Below are 24,464 nucleotides of genomic sequence, written 5' to 3'. Positions count from 1 at the left end.
TGGTATGTACTATAGAATACTCATATTCGTGATCTTTATCTCTTTCTTTGTTAACATTCTTGAAGACGTTGAGTAGCAAGAAGCATCTGTTTGCATAAGGAGATTTTCCTGTGGATTAAGGTCTAGACAATTAGATTTTTTCACTTGGATTGGATTACATCAGCATTCGAAACAGAAAATTTTCTGAAATTCTGTTGGCTTCTAACCTAATGCTATTTATCATTCAGTCAATAAAGATTAAATTGGATTTTCTGAAATTGAAATAGAAAAATAAAATTCCAGTAAATTGAACAGATATTGGATTCAGTGATCACCAAGTATCATCAGAGCACCTCTTAACCTGCTCTCTTTTGAAAAAGAAATGACTGGAAATGCTGGGAATCTGAAATAAATACTGGAAGTGCAGATGAGAACAGAAAAGACGAGGTCAAATGTTTGCCGTGTCAAACCTCATTGCAGTCGGGTTTAACAAATGGTATATGTCAAAGATGTCAACCTGCCCTTTTTTTATGATGCTGATGGATTGCTAACATTCTTCTGCTTTAATGCCTTTACATGTTATGTGCAATTTTTCAACTGTTTATGATTTTTTTTGTACTCCTCACAGTGAAAGATGTTTGCAATGGGAACTGGAACATTTGAGAGAGGATTTTGTCTTTTGGGTTGGGACCCGGGCATCAAGGTCAAATGAGGGTCATAAGCCTGCACTGTGGGGTACAGTCACCTGGCAGTGATTTCTCTCAACTTGGCCAATTAGAGACCAGAGGGCGAATGTGTCATCCAATTAAAGATGGTCAGTGGGCTCTCAAAGCTGGAGGACCAACAGGAAGGCCAGGCAGTTTGGAATGAGATCCCTGCAGTTCAGGTAAGAGAAAGAGAAAGAGAGATAGAGAGAGAGAGAGAGCGCCACCATTTTGGGATGTCCCCTTTGGGCACTTTAGAGCTAAAATTTTTAAATCAAAAAAATTGACTGCAGTCAGCCACCTCCTGACGGAATGCCTGGTCCCCAAACAGTGGATGTTCACAGGCCCATTAGAAAATTCCAGTCAGTGTCTGTAATTGGTTAATTAAGGCCTGTAGCCTATCTTAATTAGCTACCCGTCACTTGAGAGCAGGTAGCCCTTCTGAAGTCTCCAAGTACATTATTGCAAATGAAGTACTTCTAAAGTGCAAGTCAGGAGCTGTAAAATATGAAACACAGCAACCAATTTGCAAGCATCAAGCTACCACAATAAACAATGCAATATGATCTGTTTTTGTGATGTTGATAAATGAATAAATATTGGCCAGGACTCCACTGCTCTTCTACAGAATAGTGTCAAACTTTTCACCTGCCTGAAAGGGCAACTGGGGCCTCAGTTTAATATTTCATCTGAAAGACAGTCTCTGGATCTGCTGCAATGCCTAACTATTGCCCTGGAGTCTCAAGCTAGATTTTGTGCTCAAATCTTGCAAAGAGGCTTGAAGCTAGAACTGGATGACTCAGAGACAAAGTGCTACCATCTGACATGGACAGCAAGCAGTGATATTTTCCATTTCATCAGTCGGTATTAGCCTTGAATGTAGGTCCCAACAATGACTTAGGTCAAGCACTGGTCCTCCATCTCTTTGTATAAGAGTATATGACTGACTTACATAATTCCCTGTGACTCCAACTTTGAGATACAAAAGGGAAAGAAAGACCTACATTCTTGTTGTTGGACCCAAAGGCTGTTGGCTCCTGATTGGTCAGTGGTTTTGACATGCAATTGTGCCACTTGTCAAGATCTTTGATAGGCCAAGGTACTTGCTGAGAGTTGCTGATCAGCTCGTAACAAGGTAATTGGTATGTGATCTACTGAGCTTTCTTAGCAGTAGTGCTGGTGGATTTGTCAAACACCTATCATGCTTGTCTCACATACTCAGGCTGAATAAAGTAACAATCACAAACCCTAGAATTTTGCATCAACCTGGTCTTTCTGTGTGTGCATTCGTCGTGATCAGATGCATGCCTGTGCCACCTGACTTTTAGATTGCTCTCTAGCCTGGGAAAAAGGTGGAAAATTAACTTTAGATAGTCATTTTTGGCTTGTGCACTTAAAACTGAAACAAAGATCAATAATAAATAAGCTTTGATGTTAGCTGCGGCATCATCACTGCACTACGAAGAAAGGCAATATCATTTTAAATAAAATATTGAAACACTTCTCAGTTTCATCTCTTTCAGATTGGATAAGATAGGTTGGGACAATTGATCTTCCTCATCTGTGTTATTTTGTAATCTCTTTCCCTGCAGTTTCTACTTTTATCTTTTTAATTTCACTTATTTTTTATAAGAACCCAAGTCAATCTTTTGAGATTGATTTCTAACTTTAAAAAAGACTTTTAAAAAATCTTTTGCTTAATTTCCTTTTTGCTTATTTCCACCACACCCTCCCCAGCATTAGCTTTGAAAATAAAAACAGCATTCAAAAAGTGGAAGAAGTTTGACTAAAACACACCTCCAAAAGTATCTACTTCTTTTCACAAGCTACAGAAGAAGTTGCTGGAAAAGCTCAGCAGGTCTGAGGAAGGGTCACTGGACCTGAAATGTTAACTCTGATTTTTCTTCACAGATGCCGCCAGACCTGCTAAGTTTTTCCAGCAACTTCTGCTTTAGTTCCTGATTTACAGCATCCACAGTTCTTTCGGTTTTCATTTATGTATTTCTTTTGTCTGTTAATAAAAAGCCATTGCAACAGTGATTGACATCTATGCCATGTTAATGTTTAATGTGTTCATATACACTGGAAGAGATATTAGACAAGTGGATCTCTTAAGCAGTCTTAGCTCAACTGAATGAGTTAAATGTGGCACTTAGCAATATTGAGTGTGAAGTAATGGGATTAATATTAACAGCAAACATGATGAATGATGATGACGATGTAGTGATCATGTCAGAGTCACAGGATTAGATAGTGAGAGCTGGAAGGGAGCAGAAGATGTAACCTAGTGTTAAAATATGGCCCAGATTTTACTATGGCCAGACAGATGCTAATGCAGAGCAGATGAGAGTTGTGCATGGGAACCCTGCAGAATGCCCATCTTAGTGGACCCCAAAGGAATTTCCAGGGAAATGGAAGATTCTACTGGACAATTCTCCTCTGCCTGGAACTCTCTGAAAGTATTCATTTAAATTGGAGGATTTGGAGGGTTTTGCTTCAGTTTAAAGAAATTGTTACTCAGCAAAGGTTAGAATATTAAACACTTAGTCTAACTCCTGAGAATCTGCTAAACTGATCCCCCAACTAATTTCAGACACCCTTAGCTACTCCTCCCAAAGACACCTGGCTTGACAATCTGCCTCTCCCCACACTTGACACCTCTTGGTCAATGACCTAACTGCCTCCTTCTGCCCAAACGGGCCAACACCATCAGCCCCCTCCATCTCCATGCCACTCAGTATCCCCCTGACCCCATGCATTCTCTCAGACCTGACTCTCTTTCCCACCTCTGGACCTGACAGCTTTTACACTGTTCCGTACTGGACTCCCCCCTTCTCTGCTGCAAGACCCAATCCCTCCTTCTCCAGATCCAAGACCCCTGCTCTTCCACTACCGCATAAAAAGGGGTGTGGTTTGACAGACCTGTCAGAACGGAAATACAGTTCTGCATTTCTAAAGGTGCCCTCAAAGGAATCTCCTGTCAGATATGCAGAGCTTTTTGGTTGTGTAAAAAAGGAGCAAAGTAGCAATCTATGTAGGATTGTCACTCTTTGGAAACTGTGGCCTAATGGGTGTATAGATCAAGTTGTAAATGAAGAGTTCTTGTAGAAAGTTCCATGGACTCATGCATTGTTAATTTGAAAGAACCAAGCAGTGTTAGACCCCAAACATGCAGCAAAACATGGCAGGAAAAAATACTAGATGAAGAAGCATTGAATATAAAAACATAGGAAATAGGAGCAGAAGTAGGCCATTTTGGCCCCTCAAGCCTCCTCATCAATGCAACAAGATCATGACTGATCTATTCCAGGATTCAACTCCTTGTTCATACCCTCAAATCCTCATAGCCCTCAACTCCCTAATATTTCAAAACACTATCAACCTCCTCATTAAATATTTTCAGAGATCTAGCTTTCCCAACTCTCTGAGGTAGAGAATTCCAGACATTCATTACCTTCTGGGACTAGAAATTCCTTAACATCTTAGTTATAAATGAGAGTTACACAATAAGGGAACAATGTCCCTGGAGTCAGTGAATGGAATGATTGTCTCAGTCAAGAAAAACACAAATTTATCTTTTAAGTTCACCAGGATGTCAGGATAACAGAACAGCGTCGCATCACAGCAACACAGGCATGTGAACAATTTTCAGATTGGGTAACCAATTCTCAATCCATGCCAATATATTACTACCAATCCCATTTGCTTTAACTTTGCATAATAACATCTTAGTGGGACTTAATACGTACTGCATTGATACATTTCAACAAGGAAGCAACAGAAACTTGGATATATAAGAAGAAGAAACCTCTACATCCACTGGGAGAGGAGCATACACTGTAACAGAAAGGAGAGTGCAGAATATTCTCAAACTCAGAATGAGATCAGAACCAAATCTAGAAGATTGGTTAAAGCACAGAAACTAACTCTGTGAAGTTTGAGACTTAGGGGAGATCTTTTGTTTGTAAATATAATACAGTCAAAGACTTAGGGGAGATGCAGAGTAATGTGATTACTGTCAGAGACATATATAATGATGATGATCACATACACAAGATGTATTTGATGTCACATAATTACTTAGTGAGGGCGGATAGGAACAGAGCCTCTGAGCTGGTGTGAAGATAATGTCTGTATAGATCAAGTTGCAAAATTAAGAGTTCTTGCAGAAGGTTCTATGGACATGAGCAGCATTACTTTGGGAGATTAGACAGTGTTATACATTCAACACCCAACAAAACACAATGTGGCAATAAAGCAAAGAACTGTGGACGCTGGAAATCTGAAACAAAAACAAATTGGTGGAGAAACTCAGCAGGTCTGACAGCATCTGTGAAGAGAAAAAAGGGTCACTGGACATGAAACATTAACTCCGTTTCTCTTTTTCACAGATGCCGCCAGACCGGCTGAGTTTCCCCAGCAATTTCTGTTTTTGTTATGTAAAACGTAATGTGGGGCAAACTGTGGGGAAAGTATTGCGGGGTGGTTGGGGCAGGATGGTGATGGGAACTATGGGGAAGATAAGTAGAGAATAGGAAGATGTTTAGGGAAATACGACAGAGACAAAGGGGAAAATATGGGATAATTGAAGGGAAGATGTGGGGGATTATAGGCTGCACATCTTATTATTTACTTCAAAAGACAGCTGATGCATTTTCATCCATTTTCCTCTGTTCTTCAAAGTGAAGATCCACCCCAGTCCCTTAAGCAGAAGTGGGATACTAGAAGTGAAAAAAAAGTTCTGCTTGGTGTAAAAGGGGAGCTTCTTAGTAAGATTTGGGTGGTGATAGGTGAATGGGGTAATGGGGTCTGTGTGTTAACGAGCACAGAATGGTGCACTCAGAAATTGAGTCTCACTCTTGATCTTTCAATAAAAGTAAAAGTCTATGACCTGACAGATGTTTTTCCAAAAAAATTGGCTTCAGTCACAGGGAAGAAAATAAGGCTTAATCTGCACACCTTGTTGAAGTGTCAAAATAAATGGAGGCAAATCAGCCTCTAGGAGAAAAGAAAAGGCACAGCGCTTGACAAGTCTAACATCTCTTCAGCCTTGGTGCCTATCTAGAATCACAGACAGTAATAGAATTGAAAGTGAATCTAATGTTTCTGTTGTATCCATGGAAATGGATGCAATTGTGGTTGAATGGACAAAGTATTGCTTGAGGAGGAGTTTGGGAGATATCAGTGAGGAGCAGTTGGGATAAGCAATTTGTAGCTGCCACACTTTATGTTGGTGTTGGGCCAGAAGTGACCTGTTCAAATTTTGAAAATGTTACCTGAACCTAGTGACTACTGATTAAGTATAGCACAAACAGCCCATGCTGCTGGGTCCAAGTTTTCTTTCATTGTGAATAGCTCCAGATAGTAATTATTGACAGACCATTTCACTTTAGAGATTAACATAATAGGCCTGTCAATAGCTTCATTATTTGCATATATTTTCTAACAGGAGTTGATAAATAGAAGTCAAGATTGGAAATCTTGTAAATGCAAAATATATGGCTGCTAGAAATCTGAAATAAATACAGCCACATATTTCGCATTTACAAGATTTCCAATCTTGACTTCTATTTATTAACGCCTGTTAGAAAATATATGCAGATAATGAAGTTATCTGGAAATTTGAAATAAAAACATAAAATATTGGAGAAACTCAACAGTTCTGGCAGCATCTGTGCAGAGAGAAACTGAGTTAATGTTTCAACACCAGAATGACAGAACTGAAGTGCTGAAGAAGAGTCATCCTGGACTCAAAATATTGATTCTGTTTCTCTATTGTCAGATGCTACCAGACGTGCTGAGTTTCTCTAACACTCTCTTCTGGGAATCTGGTTCCCATTTGTTCTTCCTTCACCCCCAGATTACTGAAGCCAGTTTATTTCTCCAGTTGTTAGGAACATAAGAAGTAGGGGGAAGAGAAGACTATAACGGCTGTCTAGTCTCCTCTGCCATTTGATATGATCGTGGTTAATCCTCGGCTTCAATGCCACTACTTCTAGATTCAAAACTACTCACAGTCTTCCAGATGTGGGCTCAGTACAACCTTGCACAGCTACAGTAAGACTTCCCTACTATTATTCTCCAACTCCCTTGAAATAAGGGCCAACATTCCATTAGCCTTCCTGATTACCTGCTGCACTTGTGTGCTAGATTTGTAAGCTACAGCAGATAACACAGTTTTGGAACAGTGTCCTGGGCCATCCTCATTCAGCGGTGCTACTGCCCCCTTCTCATCTGGAAGACATTCCTTTATTCTTTTATTCATTCATGGGATGAGGGCATCACTGCTAGGCAGCATTTATTGCCCATCCCTAATTGCCCAGAGGGCAGTTAAGAGTCAACCACATTGCTGTAGGTCTGGAGTTACATGTAGGCCAGACCAGGTAAGGATGGCAGATTTTATTCCCTGAAGGACATTAGTGAACCAGATGGGTTTTTCCAACAATCAACAATGGATTCATGGTCATCATTAGATTCTTAATTCCAGATATTTTATTGAATTCAAATTCCATCATCTGCCATGTGGGATTCGAACCCAGGTGCCCAGAACATTAACAGTGCAGCGATAATAACACTAGGCCATCACCTCCCTTAAGGCGAACCACTGTGGGTCTCTTTTTCTGGAAACTTTGCATTATAAGGTTGCTCCATATCCAAAGGTGGTTGCTGCTGGTCCTGAGCTTCCAGACGTTTGTATTCCTCATCAATTTCAGTAGCTGTTCATAGTGCAGCAAATACCGAGATGACAACAGCATCTGTGTCAGCATCCATTATTGACAGTTCTAATGAACCAGTGTGGGCAATATCAGAAACAAAGCAGCTCCTCAGTGATGTGATCAGTCAGCAGGCACAGCACACACAAATAACATCAAACCATCATCCTGCAAACATTAGGATATTTTAGTGAAGGTCAGAAATAACATACAGTGAATTGCTGATCTACATGAAATGTAAAAAGAATTCAAGAACATTCTCTCACATTGAATTAACTGAATTATACCCAGAAAGCTCTCATTTAATCCTATGTTGGTCAGGTTGATGTGTTGGTTTTCATTGCACAACAGGAGTCTTTTTCCAAGAAAGTGATTTGTTCTATAACATGCTACTAGGCATCACTGCTCCTGCTTGTTCTATTCTAGATTCATTAACATGTTATATTTTGTCAGATATGATTATTGTAATATGCTCCATCTTGAGAATTCGTTTCAAGACCATCTAAACTTAATCTCAATGGAGTCATGTTAAAGATCAAAAGTAAAATCAAAACTAAAGGAAACCATCTTTCAGGAAACAAACTGTTACGTAATGAATGTATGGTGTCATACTCCTAGTAAGGTCCAGGAATTGTTCTGAATTAATCTCTTTCAGTCAGGGCAGAAGCAAGTGTTTGTAGATGGGGATTAGGAAATAATCCACAGCTTCCATTTCTCATCACTATCAAATAATTCCTGCTGGAATAAATAGGTTTTAGGGTTGTCAGGACCAGGCTAAGCTAAATTTTTTCCCAGCGTTTGAAAACATGTTACTGATTACAGAATATCTACTTCAGCAAGTTATTAGATGTGTTGTACATCCTTAGAACTGACGTGTAACAAACAATTTGCCTAACTGGGTTGAACAGTCTTTCCTTTTGCTACATATCCTTGCCTTTAGATCTACAGTTATCTAGTGAAGGTATCTTTGCCAGTTTGTATTTTTTCAATCATCAGTTACATGGGTCTGAATGAAAGAGAGTTGTAGCCTGTGATTTCCAGCATTTTTTGTTTTCAGTTGTAATTGCAAAAGTCTCTCTTCAACAAGAGTCCTGACAGTGTGAATGTTTCTTTAAATGCAACGATGACAATTAGAATAAAAACTGAAATCAGGATCAAAAACAAGTTGCTGGAAAAGCTCAGCAGGTCTGGCAGCATCTGTGAAGAAAAATCAGAGTTAATGTTTCGGGTCTTGTGATTGTTCCTCAGAACCACCCTGAGGAAGGGTCACCAGACCTGAAACATTAACTCTGATTTTTCTTCACAGATGCTGCTAGACCTCCTGAGCTTTTCCAGCAACTTCTGCTTTGGTTCCAGACAATTAGAATGCCCTACTTAAAGTTGCGATTCTCTTTTAACCATGCTAAGTCTACAGAATGTTTGCAAATAACCACAATAACATTAATAATGGATGAAAAACTAAACATATATCCATTTTGCCGAAGTCCCTTCTGATTCTCCAAAGAGCTGTTTTTACCTATATATTAGAAGGAAGGACAAGGAAATCATAGCCAAGTAACATTGTAATTAAAAAAGGCAAGTTCTATGCAGATGTAATTTGTCTAGTAATTCAGCTTCTTTTAAAAAGAAGCCAGAGCATTTAGCTTTTTTTATGAGATGAGAAAGGAGGTAAAACAGCAGAGACAGAAATGGTTTAAAAGATTAGAAAAGAAAAGAAAGGTTTGCTTCATAGAAAACAGATTCATTCAGTGCCCACAGGGAGTTTTGCAGGGTGATATTTATGCAAATTGTCTTCATCAAACTGGAATGGCTAAATGGAGGCGGTCAGCTGTGCTGGCAATGTGTAATTCTGTCTCTTGTATCAGGAGTCAATCACTGCTCTTTAGTTCTACTGTTGAATGTTAATAGTAAAGCTGCCACCTCAAGTGGCAGGGTGCAATGAACCAGAACACAGCCCTAAAAAAGTGTTGTTCTCTTTTGATTAAAGGCAGACAAATTAACCAAGGCTAAACATCACTTTTGTTCCTTTCTTTCTAATCCACACCCCTGCAGTACTTATTTTAGCAGGAGTTCACTGTTACCATTATGGTGCAGTCATATTGATGTAAACAGCAAATGTCCAAAATGTCTCTCACGCTCTCTACAATAAAATTCCAACTTGCTGTACCATTTCTGATGCTACTCAAGAGGAATGGGATTCCATGCTACTCAACCGTCCACTTAAGCTGCATTAATGTGGCCCCTCCCTTTGGTCAATATTATAATTAGGTATTGTAGGAGGAACAATTATGTGTGCTGCTTCCCTCAATACCAATACACGTGAACTGTGTCTACTATCTCTGAAGATGGTTATAACCAAGTTTGAGCCCGATAACGTTACCTGAAATTGGTGTCATATACAGCAGCTGTTCTCCAATTGCCTCTCAGTTGCACTTCTCACTGTCTTCACTGGTGTATTTAATTGCAGAGAGTCCTGCATTCAAGTCCAATACTGTCACGATCCAAAATCCACACATGTACTTCCCTCTATATCCACTGGACAGTAGTCTGGAGCAGGAAACATCACAGTTTTTTTAATTTCCTTATGCTGAGGGAGCTTAACTTAATTGTAGCGCCTTTGTGTTGCCTTGACTGATATTACTTCATTCAATAAATGTGACTGAGCCTGACACCTTCCTGCTTTGTATGCCACTGTGATATGGATGTTATTACTCACAGTGCCAGATTCACAGGCTCAATTATCAATAGTAGTCTATATAAACACTCCAATCTGGGAAAGTAGTACCATCAGAGGCCCACCTGCCCAACGTTAACACTTTGATGTCTCCAGGTAAAACTAAATGCACAAAGTCAATTTCCTTCCAATGGGAATCATGGAACTTTGGCCTTTATTTGAAGTGTTGACAGGAAGTCAGGTAAATAGGAGAAAGCAACATACAGTGGGCCTGCATCATAAACTCACTTGATAATGGCTCTAAAACCCAAACTGGCTTTAACAAGCCCACTGCACCAATTAAACATTTCTGTTCTTCTTCCCAAGTGGCAGTGCCCCAACAAGTGGCAAATGCTACAAATTTGAGCAGACATATTGTGCTAATTATCCCAATACTAGATTGACAGTCTTAAAAAAATCTACTTCACTTGAGACAATTACTGGTGTCAGGAGACCATATCATTCCATCTGTCTTGACTAAATCCTAATTTGGGCCTCAGAGGTGAAAGGCCAGCATTCATTTTTTAGTTTAAAAGGAAAATGAGTACTGCATTATGTTACAACAATGGCCTTTCACCTTTTGAGACCAAGGTTCAAATTCAGACCAGCCAGATGGTATCAGGATCCCCTTTTCCCTGGTTGCTAAAGGCTATAAGTGGAAAGGGATCATGAAGTCCAATTCCCAGAGGGGTAAGTAGACACTGCTCAGAATTCCATTACTGATCAGTACCGGCTTTAATTAATTCCTAGAGATTTGAAAAACCAAGCAAGAGGTCAATTAATTATTGGGTCGATTCCAAGCAAACCTTAGATATTGTTAGAGAAAGCATTATGCACACTGACAAGTTATCATTTCTGTTTTTCTCCACGTTTCTCTCTTCATTTCCCAAAAGCCCTGAGCCATGTTTCGGTAACATCCACAGGTTCAGGCCATCTCAATCAAATGACTATTATCCAGTGTGAGCTGAGACACTGAAAACTATGCCATTGCAATGAGGATGCAGTTCTCATTTGTAAAGATGCAGCCAAAATTATCTAGGAGTCAGGAACTGAACAGAACATTAATCGGTGAGAGAATGAGAACTGTAGGAGGGATGAAAGAGAGGGGAAAAAAGAGAGAGAAAAAGGCAGGCTGGCTCCTTTTAAGTCTTCAGGATATCTCAAAAAGAGATTTGCAACCCCAGATTAACTCCACTGATGAGGATAGAATATAGCAAACTTTGTGCTGAAATTTGGATGTTGGTCTTTTTTTAAAGTAGCACCTCGGGGAAGTGCATAATGGAAAATATTCAAGGCCAGAAACTGCTGGATTGTCTCCTATTCATGTCAATAAAAGGAAGATCTGAATGGTGTTCTTATAAATGTGAGATATTCTCCCATCACATATTCCCTGCGGAATTCCAGATTCACTCTGCCTCATGGCCACAGTTGTTCAACGTAAAAATCTCCCTCTTATGTCAGGTCCAGTTTACCTTGCCAGACAATTTTTTGATTTAAATTTGTATGTTCTTAACTGTACAGTAAGTCATTTCTCCTGTTCACAGTCATTCACTATTTTCATTTACTATCATCTACCTACTCCGCCTACCAAAACAAAGATTAAGAACAAGTGGCATTTATATAGTGCCTTTCATAGCTTCAGGATGTCTCAAAGCAACTTAGAGCCACCAAATTACTTTTGATGTGCAATCACTGTTATAATGTAGAAAATGCAGAAGCCAATGTGCACACTGTAAAGTCTCAATAACAGTAACTCTTCATTATTTCATGAGATGTAGACATAGCTGGTAAGGCCTAATTTCTCCTGCACTGAATGTCTTGCCAGGCCATTTCACAGTCAATGACATTGGTGTGGATCTGGAGTCATATACAGGTCAGACCAGGTAAGGATTATAGGTTTCATACTATGTAGTGCACTAGTCAATCAGTGATGAATTCGAGGTCATCATTACTAAGATCAGCTTTATGTTCATTCCACTTTTTAAAAAAAATCATTGCCCTCAAGTTCCACAAGCTGCCATGTGGAATTTAAACCCACATCACCAGAGTATTAATTTAGACTGCTGGGCTATTAGTCCAGTAACACTTCCATGTCACTACTTTCTCCTCTTAGTAATGTAATTACCAGAAATAACATCAATATAATGTAGTAGTTGTTATCCTTCAGTGATTCCCAAATTTACTACTTCTTTTAAAGATCTAAATGAAGAGGAAATTAGACTGCAGCTGTACAAAATCTTTTATATTTAATTGGGAGATTGAATAAACACGCTCATATTATTAGTGGGAAATTGTTTTGGCAAGGAGTAAAGCAGAACAATTCACATTGCTGGAGTTTGTACATCTGGCTGTGACACACTTTCTAAGGGACCTCAGTAAGCTAGTCAGTGAGTAGTGGACTAGGAGAGGCCTCCGGTGCAGGTACAATAGGCTGATGGCCTCCTTCTGAGCCATTACACTTCTGTGATTCTGTGAAGTTCAAATGAATGAAATAAAACAAAGCCAATCTATACTCCGTCTTTGTATTCAGACTGGTACCTTATCACTAGATTTTACAGATCACATTTCCTCTGTGTGGAATCAATGCATGATTTCATTCATTCTCTCTGTGTTCCTATTCTGTGGATGCAGGCCCTAAAAATATGTAAGATTGTTCACAGCTATGATTAAATATAGTTAAGTACACTAAATATGACTTATTTTCTAGTTGCTCTTCCTCAGTTTCTTTTTTGTTCTCTTTTAATTGCCTTCTCTCCAGCATTCTCCTCTGTGAACACTTTGTTCTCTCTCCAACTATTCATTGCCTGTTACAGTTTACCAGGGAATATCATGCTTGAAAAGGTAAATATGGTTGTGGCAGGAGTGCACATCTGGAACATTATAAGTACATTATATCATATACACAATCTAACATTATAAGCACAATTTAACTAAATTACCAATATTTAAAAATTCTGCATTTCACTCACTGAGCTCCCTCACACAATAGGACCCTGTGGGCAGGTAGATCAAGTATCCACCTGAATGTAGAGATAAAAGGAGCAGGATTAATCTGACTGATCCCATCTGAAAAGAGCATTGGCGGCTGATGCCGCTGCTACCCCTCGTCCCGAGCTACTGGTGTCATCCGTCCAACTTCTGATGTTCACCAATCTTCAGTGAAGCTTTGCCCATGCAGCATACCAGCCAATTGGAATTGAGGTTGTGCTCTCAGGGGAACTCTGCAAGAGCAAAGATTGTGTCCTGTGCATTCAAAACTGGGATCACAGAAAATACAGACAAATAGCATTTTCCTGATTTCAGGCTGATTAATAGTGTTGGAATCCTGATGAGCCTTCCTGTGCATAGCTTATTTTAGATTAATGCCAAATATTTTGCTATTTAATGGTCAGAAAGACTATTCATCCACAGATCCATTTTAACCCTTATGTGCTTAAGAAAGATAATATACCACAAAAAGGATTCAACTATAATTATCGATTTTTGTTTTCTTTTATATAATTTACTATTAGTACACAAATGATATTTCCATTAAAACTGCAGGAGTTATGTTAATCCAGAATCCTAGAATCCCTATAGTGTGGAAGCAGGCCATTTGGCCCATCAAATCCATACCAACCCTCTGAAGAGCATCACTCCAATACCCATACCCCTACCCCACACGAGCCCTGTAACCCTGAGTTTCCCATGGCTAACCCACACATCCCTGGACACTATGGGCAATTTAGCCTGGCCAATCCACCTAAACTGTACATCATAGAATCCCTACAGTGTGGAAACAGGCCCTTTGGCCCAACATGTCCACACCAACCCTCAGAACATCTCACCCAGACCCATCCCCCTATAACCCACCTAATCTACACATCCCTGAACTCTATGGGCAGTTTAGCACGGCCAATCCACCTAGCTTGCACATCTTTGGCCTGTGGGAGGAAGCCGGAGCACCTGGAGGAAACCCATGCAGACATGGGGAGAACATGCAAACTCCACACAGACAGTCACCCGAGGGTGGAATTGAACTCAGGTTCCTAGCGCTGTGAGGCAGCAGTGCTAACCACTGAGCCGGATTATGGGAAGAAACCAGAGCACCTGGAGAAAACCCACACAGACATGGGGAGAATGTGTAAACTCCACACAGACAGTCACCTGAGGCTGAAATCGAACCTGGGTGCCTGGTGCTCTAAGGCAGCAGTGCTAACCACTGGGCTACTGTGCTGCCCTGATTGTATTAAGCAGGAGATTTTGAAGATGGGATGGATATCTAACAACGACGAGTCAAAATAGATAAGCGAGATAGAGACTTGATGACATGGTGCAATGAGTGCAACCTCTCTCTCAACGTCGGCAAACCTAAAGAACTGATCATTGACTTCAGAAAGATAGGAGCAGAACACGTCCCCATTCACATCAATTGAACTGTGGTTAAGGGGGTGGAGACCGTCAAGTTCCTTGGAGTGACAATAACCGACAACTTGTCTTGGACCTCACATGTAGATGCGATGGTCAAGAGGCACAACACCACCTCTTCTTCCTCAGTTGGCTCAGGAAATTTGGCATAAGGACTCTCATCAAAATAAAAACAGAAAGAACTGCAGATGCTGTAAATCAGGAACAAAGTTGCTGGAAAAGTTCAGCAGGTCAGGCAGCATCTGTGAAGAAAAGATCAGATTAACGATTCGGGTCCAGTGACCTTTCCTCAGAACTGATGGTGGCTGGGAAAATATCAGTTCATATGCCAACTTCGACAAGGGAGCCTCCGAAATGTCCACCTTCTTCCTCAACCGATGATCCCCCAGAGGGCCCTCAACCAGGTCTGATCCATCTCCCGCACTTTCGCCCTCACCCCTTCTCTTCCCTCCCACAACAGTGATAGGGTGCTAAATGCCTTCTTAACCACCCCATTTACCGTGACGCAACTTTCAAAGAACTATGTACCTGAACCCCCAGGTCTCTCTGTTCAACAACACTATCCATGGCCCTAACATGAACTGTAGAAGCCCTGTCCTTGGTTGTTTTACCAAAATACAATTCTTCACATTTATCCAAATTAAACTCCATCTGCAACTCCTCAGCCTATTGGGCCCAATAGATCAACATGCCTGTGTAATTTCAAATAACCTTCTTCACTATCAACTATACCACCAATTTTGGTATCATCCACAAACCTTGATGTATGGAAAGCCTCCAATCAGCAGCTGCTCACAATGAGCGGAGTAAAATCTGAATTCAGTGTGGAGAGAAATGTGTTTACCCACATTTCATCACTATGTTCGCAGTATTATTTCTGAGTGGCTCACAATCAAAATATTGGTGATATCTTGGCTGTCAGCATAAACTCAATTAATCATATTGTTTCATAGTGTAAAAATAAAATGGATTTCATATTCAACATTATTTCTAATGTGAGATTCAAACATCTTTCCTCTCCCATCCTACTAGAAATAGAGAGATTAAGATTTTACGAACACATCCAGGTGTCAGTATGGTTGAGTTTAGAATTTCAAGAGCAATTTCCAACAGAACATAACAGCTGGGTGCGAAGGATCTAGGCCCGAAACGTCAGCCTTCTTGCTCCTCTGATGCTGCTTGGCCTGCTGTGTTCATCCAGCTCTACACCTTGTTATCAAAGATAGGGGTGAGTTCACTTTAAAAGGTAGTTCTGGTAGTACATTGACTGGAAAGGCAGTGGAAGCAGTCTTAATACTTACTTTCAATGGCAAATATCCCTGCTTTTACATTATCAAGGATCAGCTTATTAACAAAGGCAAAGTATTAAGCTGTCCTCTCACTGAAGTGAGATTAAAGATTGAAAATGTTAACGAACACTTGCAAGAATTATGTAAATGAATATGTAACAAGAGCATGCATGAATTCCAAAGGCACAACGTGATATTTATAATTTTAAGTTCCCATCTATCATCAGTATGTGAGAAAGTATCTGGAAAATTCTGGATGCCATAACTAATGAGCTACTGTTATTTCAATTATCATATTAGGTGAAGTTGTCAATTTTAGCCGTATCATTTTAGTGGAAGATGTCCATCTGACATTTAAGTGTTCTAAAACCAAGGAGTGTAACAACCTTCTCTGGCAACACCCTTCATATCAATTGAGCTTCACATTAGCTGATGTACAGTTTCAACAGGAAATGGACCTTTTCTAATGTAGGTATTCCCATCCACAGTCACCTCCATGGAGAAGAACTTTGCACAGGAATTAAAATACAGTTGGATGGAGCTCCATTGACTTTGTAGCTGAGGACATACAGGAATCACAACATTACGTACTATGACAAAGATTAGTCAAATTTTCCATCACACCCAACAAATACTAGTTTTAGATCATCAGCTGCAGCATAGCTGCAGATTCAGTCAGTTTTGAAGATTATAAGGAGCCAAGAAACAAAAAGGGTACAATTATATTGCTGGTGTAGTCTATAGACAATCGACAAGTAGAAAGGACAAACAGGAACAAATTTGCAGGGAAATTACAGAAAGATGCCAACATTATAGAGTAATTATAATGGCAGAATTCAATTACCCAAATGTAGACTGGAATACTTGGAATAATCTTGGATTGTGTGCTGGACAGCTTCCTACAGCAGTACGTGACCAATTCAACCAGAAAGAAAGCACTATTGAACCTATTTGCGCTATTGGAAATGAAGTTGGGCAAGTGGATCAAGTGTCAGTGGGGGAACATTTAGGAGACAGTGATCACTGTACCATAAGGTTCAAGATGTTGGTGGAGAATGACAGGTGACAATCCAGAGTGAGAAAACTCAATTGATGGAGAGCAGACTTCAGTGAGGCAAGAACGGGCATGATTGATGTTGTTGACAAAAACAGTAACTAAACAATGGGCTATCTTCAAAGAGGAGATGATTCCAATACAGTTATCCTCTCATATGGGAAAGATAGGACAAACTAATCCAGACCTCCCTGTACGACAAAGGAGACAGAAATTAAGACAAAGAAAATACAGTGTCAGGTAGAAAATAAAATTGAGAATCAGTAGGAATACCAATATATAGGAGGGAGGTACAAAAGCAAATAAAGGAAGCAAAGTGGAATAATGAGAAAAGATTGGCAGCCAACATAAAGCAGTGTCCCAAAGTCTTCAAGAGGCATATAAATAATAAGAGTGGTAAAAGGAGAAATAGGCTAATAATAGGCCAAGAATGGGATTTACACCAGGTGATGGTGGGCATAGCTGGGGTGTTAAATCAATACCCTGCATTCGTCTTTACCAAAGAGGGAGATGCTACCTCGGTCATGGCGACAGAGGAAGAAACATTTTCACTAGAAGTGTTCAAAATTGACAGGGAAGAAGTGTTATGTAGACTGTTGATACTTAAAGTAAACAAGGCACAGATTGACACTACTGCTTGTAGATGTAGTGCCAATCAAGTGGGCTGTTTTGTCCTGGATGGTGTCAAGCTTCTTCAGTGTTGTTGGGGCTGCACTCATCCAGGCAAGTGGGGAGTATTCGATCACACTCCTGACTTGTGCCTTGTAGATGGTGGACAGGCTTCAGGGAATCAGGAGGTGCGTTACTCGCTGGAGTATTGTTAGTCACTGTGTTTATGTGGTGAGTCCAGTTGAGTTTCTGGTCAGTAGTAACACCAGGATGTTGATAATGGGGGATTAAGTGATGGTAACACCATTGAATGTCATGGGGTGGTTGTTAGATTGTCCCTTCTTGGAGATGGTCATTGTCTAGCATTTGTATGGTCCAAATGTTACTTGCCAATTGTCAGTCCAAGCCTGGATATTGTCCAGATCTTGTTGCACTTGAAACATGGACTGCTTCAGTATCTGAGGAGTCACAAATGGTGCTGAACATTGTGCAATCATTGGCGAACATCCCCATTTCTGACCTTATGATAGAGGGAAGGTTATTGATGGAGTAGCTGAAGATGGTTGAGCTTAGAACACTGCCCCGAGGAAGTCCTGGAGCTGAGATGACTGACCTCCAATAAGAACAACCATCTTCCTATGTGCAAGGTCTGACTCCAACCAACAGGAAGTTTGTCTCCTGTTACCCATTGATTCCAGTTTTGCTGGGGATTCTTGATGCCACACTTGGTCAAATGAGTCCTTGATGTCAAAGACTGTCATTCTCACCTCACCTCTGGAATTTAGCTCTTTTGTCTATGTTTGAACCAAGGTTGTAGTGAGCTAAGAAGCTGAGTGGTCCTGGCAGAACCCAAACTGGATGTCACTGAGCAGGTTATTGCTGAGCAGGTGTTGCTTGTTGGCATTGTTGATGACACCTTCCATTACTTTTCTGATGAAGGAGGGGAAACTGGCCATGTTGGATTGGTCCCACATTTTATGTACAGTGCATACCTTGGCAATTTTCCACATTGTTGGATAGATGCCAGTGTTGTAACTGTACTGGAATAGCTTGGCTAGGGGTGCAGCAAGTTCTGAAGTACAGGTCTTCAGTATTATGACTGAATGTTGTCAGGGCTCATAGTCTTTGCAGTATCCAGTGCTTCCAACCATTTTTTGACAAGACGTGGAGTGAATCAGATTGTTTGAAAATTGGTATCTGTAATGCTGGGGACTATTGGAGGAAGCCGAGATGGATCATTCACTTGGCACTTCTGGCTGAAGATTGCTGCGAGTTCTTCAGCCTTACCTGTTGCACTGATATGCAGGTCTCTTCCTTCATTGAGGATGAGGATATTTATGGAGCGTGCTCCTCCAGTGAGTGGTTTAATTGTCCACCACCGTTTACATTTGGAAGTGGTGGACTACAGAGCTTATATTTGATCCACTGGTTGTGTGTTTGCTTAGATCTGTCTATCACTTGCTGCTTATGCTGTTTGGTGTGCAAGTAGTCCTATTTGGCAGCTTCACCAGGGTGACACCCTATCTTCAGGTATGCCTGGCACTGCTCCTGGTATGCCCTCCTGCACCCTCCATTGAACCATGGTTGATCCCCTGGCTTGATGGTGATGGTAGATTGGGGGAGATGCAGGGTCATGAGTTGCTGATTGTGATTGAATACACCTTTGCTTGTTGGCTACAATGTCTCATGCACGCCCAATCTTGATTTGTTAGATCTGTTCGAAATCTGTCTCATTAGGACGGTGATAGTGCCACCCAATACGATGGAGGTTATTCTCAATGTGAAGGCAGGACTTTGTATCTTCTAGGACTGTACAGTGGTCATTCTTACCGATACTGTCATGGACAGATGAATCCGCAGCTGGCAGATTGGCAAGGATGAGGTCAAATATGTTTTTCCTCTTTGAGTTCCCTCACCACCTGCCATAGGCCCAGTCTAGCAGCTTTGTTCTTTAGAATCTGACCAGCTTGATCAGTCGTACTGCTGCCGAGCCACTTTTGGTAGTGGAAATTGAAATCCCCCACTCAGAGTACATTTTGTGCCCTTGCCATCCTCAGTGCCTCCTCTAAGTGCTGTTCAACATGTAGGAGAACCGATTCATCAGCTGAGGGAGGACGGTACATGGTAATCAGGAGGTTTCCTTGCCCATTTTTAACCCGAAACCATGACACTTCATGGGGTCCAGAGTCAATGTTGAGGACTCCCGGGGCAACTCCTTCCCTGTATACCAATGCGACACCAGCTCTGCTGGGTCTGTCCTGCTGGACGGGATGGTGATGGTACAGTTTGGGACATTGTCTGTGAGGTATTATTCTGTGCCAATGACTATGTTCAGGGTGTTGCTTTACTAGTCTTGGAGACAGCTCTCCCAATTTTGGCACCAGCTCCTAGATGTTAGTGAAGAGGAATTTGCAGGGTTAACTGGGCGCCTGGGTCAATGCCAGGTGGTCTGTCTGATTTCATTTCTTTGTTGAGACTTTGTAGCGATTGATACAACTGACTGGCTTGTTAGGCTATTTCAGAAAGCAATTAAGAGTCAACTACTTTGGTTGTGGGTCTGGAGTCACATGTTGGCCAGGCCAGGTAAAGATGGCAGATTTCCTTCACATTAAATGAAGGCAAATAAGGTTTCCCAACAATCAACAATGGTTTCACAGTCATCAGTAGATTCTTAATTCCAGTTTTTTTTTAAAAATTGAATTCAAATTCCTCTGTCTTCCATGGTCAGACTCAAACCTGGGTCCCCAGAATCTTAGCAGAAATTGCTGGAAAAACTCTGCAGGTCTAGCAGCATCTGTAGACAGAAAATGGAGTTAACATTTTGGGTCCAGTGAACCTTCTTCAGAACTGATTGTAGCTAGGAAAGGATGGGTGTATATGCTAAAGAAGGAGTTGGGTGGTGGTGGGGGAGGAGTAAACAATAGGTAGAGATGGAGCCCATAGGGAGAGAACAGCAGTTGGGCAGATAAAAGAATGGGTATTCAGCCTGAGGGAATGAATAATTGCTAATTTGAACCATTAGTAGCTGACAATGGGTTGATTGTAAGAGGAAGTCATATGATGACAAGGCTTGGTGTGTGGGAGTTGGGGTAAGGACATGGAAGAAGGTGCTCAGGCCCTAAAATTGTTGAATTCAATATTGAATCCAAAAGACTGCAGAGTTACGAAGCAAAAAATGAGGTGTTCTTCCAGCTTGCTTGGCCAGGAAACACAGGGTCATTTTTGTGGATAGAACATATGTGTTCTGCAAAGCAGTTGCCCAGTCTGTGCTTTGTTACCCTAATGTAGAGGAGAACACGTTATGAATAGTGAATACAGCAGACTAGATTGAAGTGAAATGCAGATAAATCACTCCATTACCTGGAAGATGTGTCTGGGGTCTTTGATTGTGAGGAGGGAGGAAGTAAATGGGCAAGTGTTACACCTTCTGCAATTGCAGGGGATAGTGCCATGGGACTGAGGGGAAGTGCTGGGAGTGAAGGAGGTGTGGATCAGACTATCCCAGAGGAAATGTTCCCTGTGGAAGGTTGACAAGGGAGGGGAGGCAAATATTTTGTCTGGTGGTGATATCCTGCTGGAGGCAAGGAAGTGATGACTAATGATCCTTTGGATATGTATGTTTTTCCAGCAATTTCTGTTTTTGTTTCTGATTTCCTGCATCTGCACTTCTTTGGTTTTCTCCAGATCTTAGCTGAGTTTTTTGGATTAATAGTCTAGCAATAATACCACTAGGCCATTGCCTTCCCAGCTTGTGCAGCATACATCTGAGTAAGATGTTCTATGTAATCCATTGTCCTTTTCCAGTTTTTTGTTAAATGCTGTTTGTATATGTTGAGACTGCCGACTGATCACGTCACCGAGGAGCTGCTTTGTTCCTGATATCGTCCATGTAGGTTCATTCGAACTGTCAATTATGGATCCTGACACGAAAGCCGTTGTCATCTTTTTGTTTTCTGCACTATGAGCAGCCACTGAAATTGATGAGGAATACAAATGTCTGGAAGCTCAGGACGAGCAGTAACCACCAGTGGATGTAGAGCAGCTTCCTAATGCAAAGTTTCCAGAAAAACGTCACTGTATGAAAGTGCATGAGACCCACAGTCTTTCATTTTTGATGTAATGTACCCCAGATGAGCAAGGTACAGTGGTGTTACCAAATGAGGATTTCCTGGGACATTGCAATAGATCTGTGTCATCTCCTGGAACAATCCAGAGCATTACAGACTGTACACAGGCAGCTGTGAGTGTACCATGTCACGAGGTCCAGCATTAATGCAATGCAACACCTTCTTCCACTGGAACCATTGAGGGTCATACAATGTCTCCTCCAGATGAGGTTTCCATGCTTGCTGAGGTCTGGGGGGGCTTTGTTGCAGTACAGTACAGACAGAGTGTGCCGCATGATTCCTGTATTCTGTACTGTGGACAACTGAAACAGGCAATGAAGGTATTTGATGGATGATGAGGATCTGTGAGATCTGCAGCATTATTGCAAGGAGAAATGAGGGGATGTTGATCAGCAGGAACATCACCTTCACCATGCTATATTGCATCAACATCAGCTGCAGCTTCACACACAGGAGCTCTTTGGCAACCACCTTTAAAGGAACTGAGTTGGATGAAGTAATCAATCATGGGCTGTAAATGTGTTTATGATGGAATTGCAAGCAGCCTCTGTATAATCCCATTTGTAAATGCAGCTCATTGAGTTGTTCTGAAGAAAAAACATACCAGACTCAGAAAGTTAACCCTGTTTCTATCTCTGTAGATGTCTGGCATTTTCTGTTTTTATTTTAAATTTCTGGTACTTTTCTCTCAAAAACGGCTTTGTTCATTCTTTGCTTTTCCTATTGTTCAAAAGAAGTTTACTTTACAATCTGTTGAAAGGATTCACAACGTCTGATTTTCCCATATTCAAACTTAACAATGTTTTCTGCTAGTATGGGTGCTGGAGAAAGACTGGCACTCCTTCAGACAGGGCTCAAATATTGTGTGGCATTAAAGGTAGGTATCCTCTAAGGCTTCATTCTTGGAGTTGCAGTTAAAATGGTAGTTAATCAGACAGGTGATGCTGTAAAGTGAAAATATACTTACAAATGTGAATTTAATTTACAATGAAGTGTCACACATGCCACCTAAGTATTCTCACATGTTTTCTTTTTCCTTTCCCTCCCACTACTTCTAGATGCAGTCCTGGGGTGCACAGCTGGTTTGATGGAAGTCTGGGAAGGTTTGGGCAGAGAGGGTCCAGACTTACTGGGTCTCTTTTGCCTAAGGCTCAGCAGGTGCCTGGTCTTCAGGAGTCCTCTGATGTGTGCTAGTGACTTGGGGAGGTTTTTCACTCAGTCAGCTGCACAGATGTTTCAATGAGGTACTGATCAGATTGTGCTCATGACTGTAATTTTGCTAATGCGCTCATTGAGGTGTCAGTATCTGAGCTGGTAGAGGGTACAGGAGAAAGTCCTATTGGTCCTTCCTCTGAGGGATGTGTGCCTTCTTCCTCAGAAGTGCAAGAGGATTTATTGGCTGGAGGATTGCTGTCTTCATGGTGGAGACTATATGGTGGCAAATCATACCTGCAGAAGTCAAGAAAGTGAATGAGTTGTGCAGTTGGGTTAGAAATTTGGGCATGTTGAGAATGCATTCATAATGGTGGAAATGGGAGAGCAGTGTAGCATCACATAACGAATCTAACTGAAGTCTCAGCATCACACACGAGCAGTTACTGTTATCTTCTGCTAAACCAAGTCTTCTTTTCACATAGGGGGTGAGCAAATGCACGTTGGTTACCTCATCATCTATCTTGGCCCTCTCTGCCTGACTGTGAGCTGCTTTCTCATGATGTGAGAAAAGGATGGGATTAAGTAGCTAGCTCAGCTTTTATATTTGTGCAGGTAGGGGAAATGTAGTGAGTGAGCAAGTAGGAAGCACAAGAGGGCAGGATGGATTAGTACTTTGGAAGAATGGAATAGGTGAAGCATTGAGGGAAGACACTGTGTGTAATGATCAAAGTGGTAGACCATGAGTCTTAGTGGGAGGTATTTGCAATGTTCCCTCTAAACTGTTCAGCTGCACTTCCAAGGTTCTGTGCACATTGATTGATGTGCCAACGTATTGACTTCTGGTTTTTGAAGTCAGTGCTGCGCATGGACCTCAAAAGTCTGCACACCACAAAAAAAAATTAAAGGGAGTTCTTTTAATTCACTCAGATATGGGCATTGCTGGCTGGCCAGGATTTATAGCCTATCTCTAGCTGCCTTTGAACTGAGTGGCTTTCTAGGCCATTTCAGTGGGCAGCTGGGAGTCAACCACACTACTGTGGGTCTGGAGACACATGTAGGCTACACCAGGTATGTGGTTCTAAGGTAATCAGTAGATTTTTTTTTAATTGAATTCAAAATTCCAACATCTGCGGTGGGGGGATTTGAATAAAGGTCCCTATAATATGCTGGGTTTCTGGATAAATAGCAGTAATACTACTAGGCCATCTATTGGGTGTTTGCAGTGACAGAGTTAGAATGAGTGTGAGAGGGCAGAATGAAGATGGTGGCACTTACCCTTGTAAAGCGCAGAAGGGCAGAACCTCTTTCCAATATTGGTGGGTGTTCCTCCAGACTATGGACATCGTAATGTTCCAGTTTGCAACTTCAGATCAGGCTGGTGTTGTGATCTCCTCTGGTGGGACTGAGAAGAAAGGACAGACCTCTTGTTCACTAGGACCTCCAGGTCTCTGTCAGCTAAGTTGGGTACCAATTTGCTTCTATTGGCCAAATCCTATGTAATTCATCACATTCTTGAACTGCAAAAAGCAATTGCTGGTTTGCAGCATTTGAACTGATGCACAGCAAGGATTTAGAAATGATGGCAGAAAGTCTATGGGCTATTAACCACAGTGAATGCGTCATGCCTGGGACGATGGGGGCAACTGAACCTAATCAGCCCATAAATTAAGGAAACGGGGCATGAGATTGGATGGATGAACGTTTAACTTTATTA

The 24,464-nt window shown here is 41.2% G+C and overlaps 1 long non-coding RNA gene across 1 annotated transcript in view; it reads right to left on the bottom strand.

Moving 5' to 3' along the window:
- The window catches only part of LOC125486013, a 28,718-nt gene extending 4,605 nt beyond the window's left edge, over positions 1-24,113 (bottom strand). The window contains exons 1-2 of the long non-coding RNA XR_007264709.1: positions 24,026-24,113; positions 9,777-9,943 (exon numbers count right to left, since the gene is read on the bottom strand). This is a non-coding gene — a long non-coding RNA (uncharacterized LOC125486013). The remainder of the gene's footprint in view (positions 1-9,776; positions 9,944-24,025) is intronic.
- Positions 24,114-24,464: the final 351 nt, after the last annotated feature.

Source organism: Rhincodon typus, chromosome 24 (assembly GCF_021869965.1).
Source record: "Rhincodon typus isolate 14 chromosome 24, sRhiTyp1.1, whole genome shotgun sequence".
In the NCBI taxonomy this organism is placed as follows: domain Eukaryota; kingdom Metazoa; phylum Chordata; class Chondrichthyes; order Orectolobiformes; family Rhincodontidae; genus Rhincodon; species Rhincodon typus.
Note: the sequence above shows the minus strand (reverse complement) of the source record. Positions and strands in the feature narration are given on the sequence as shown.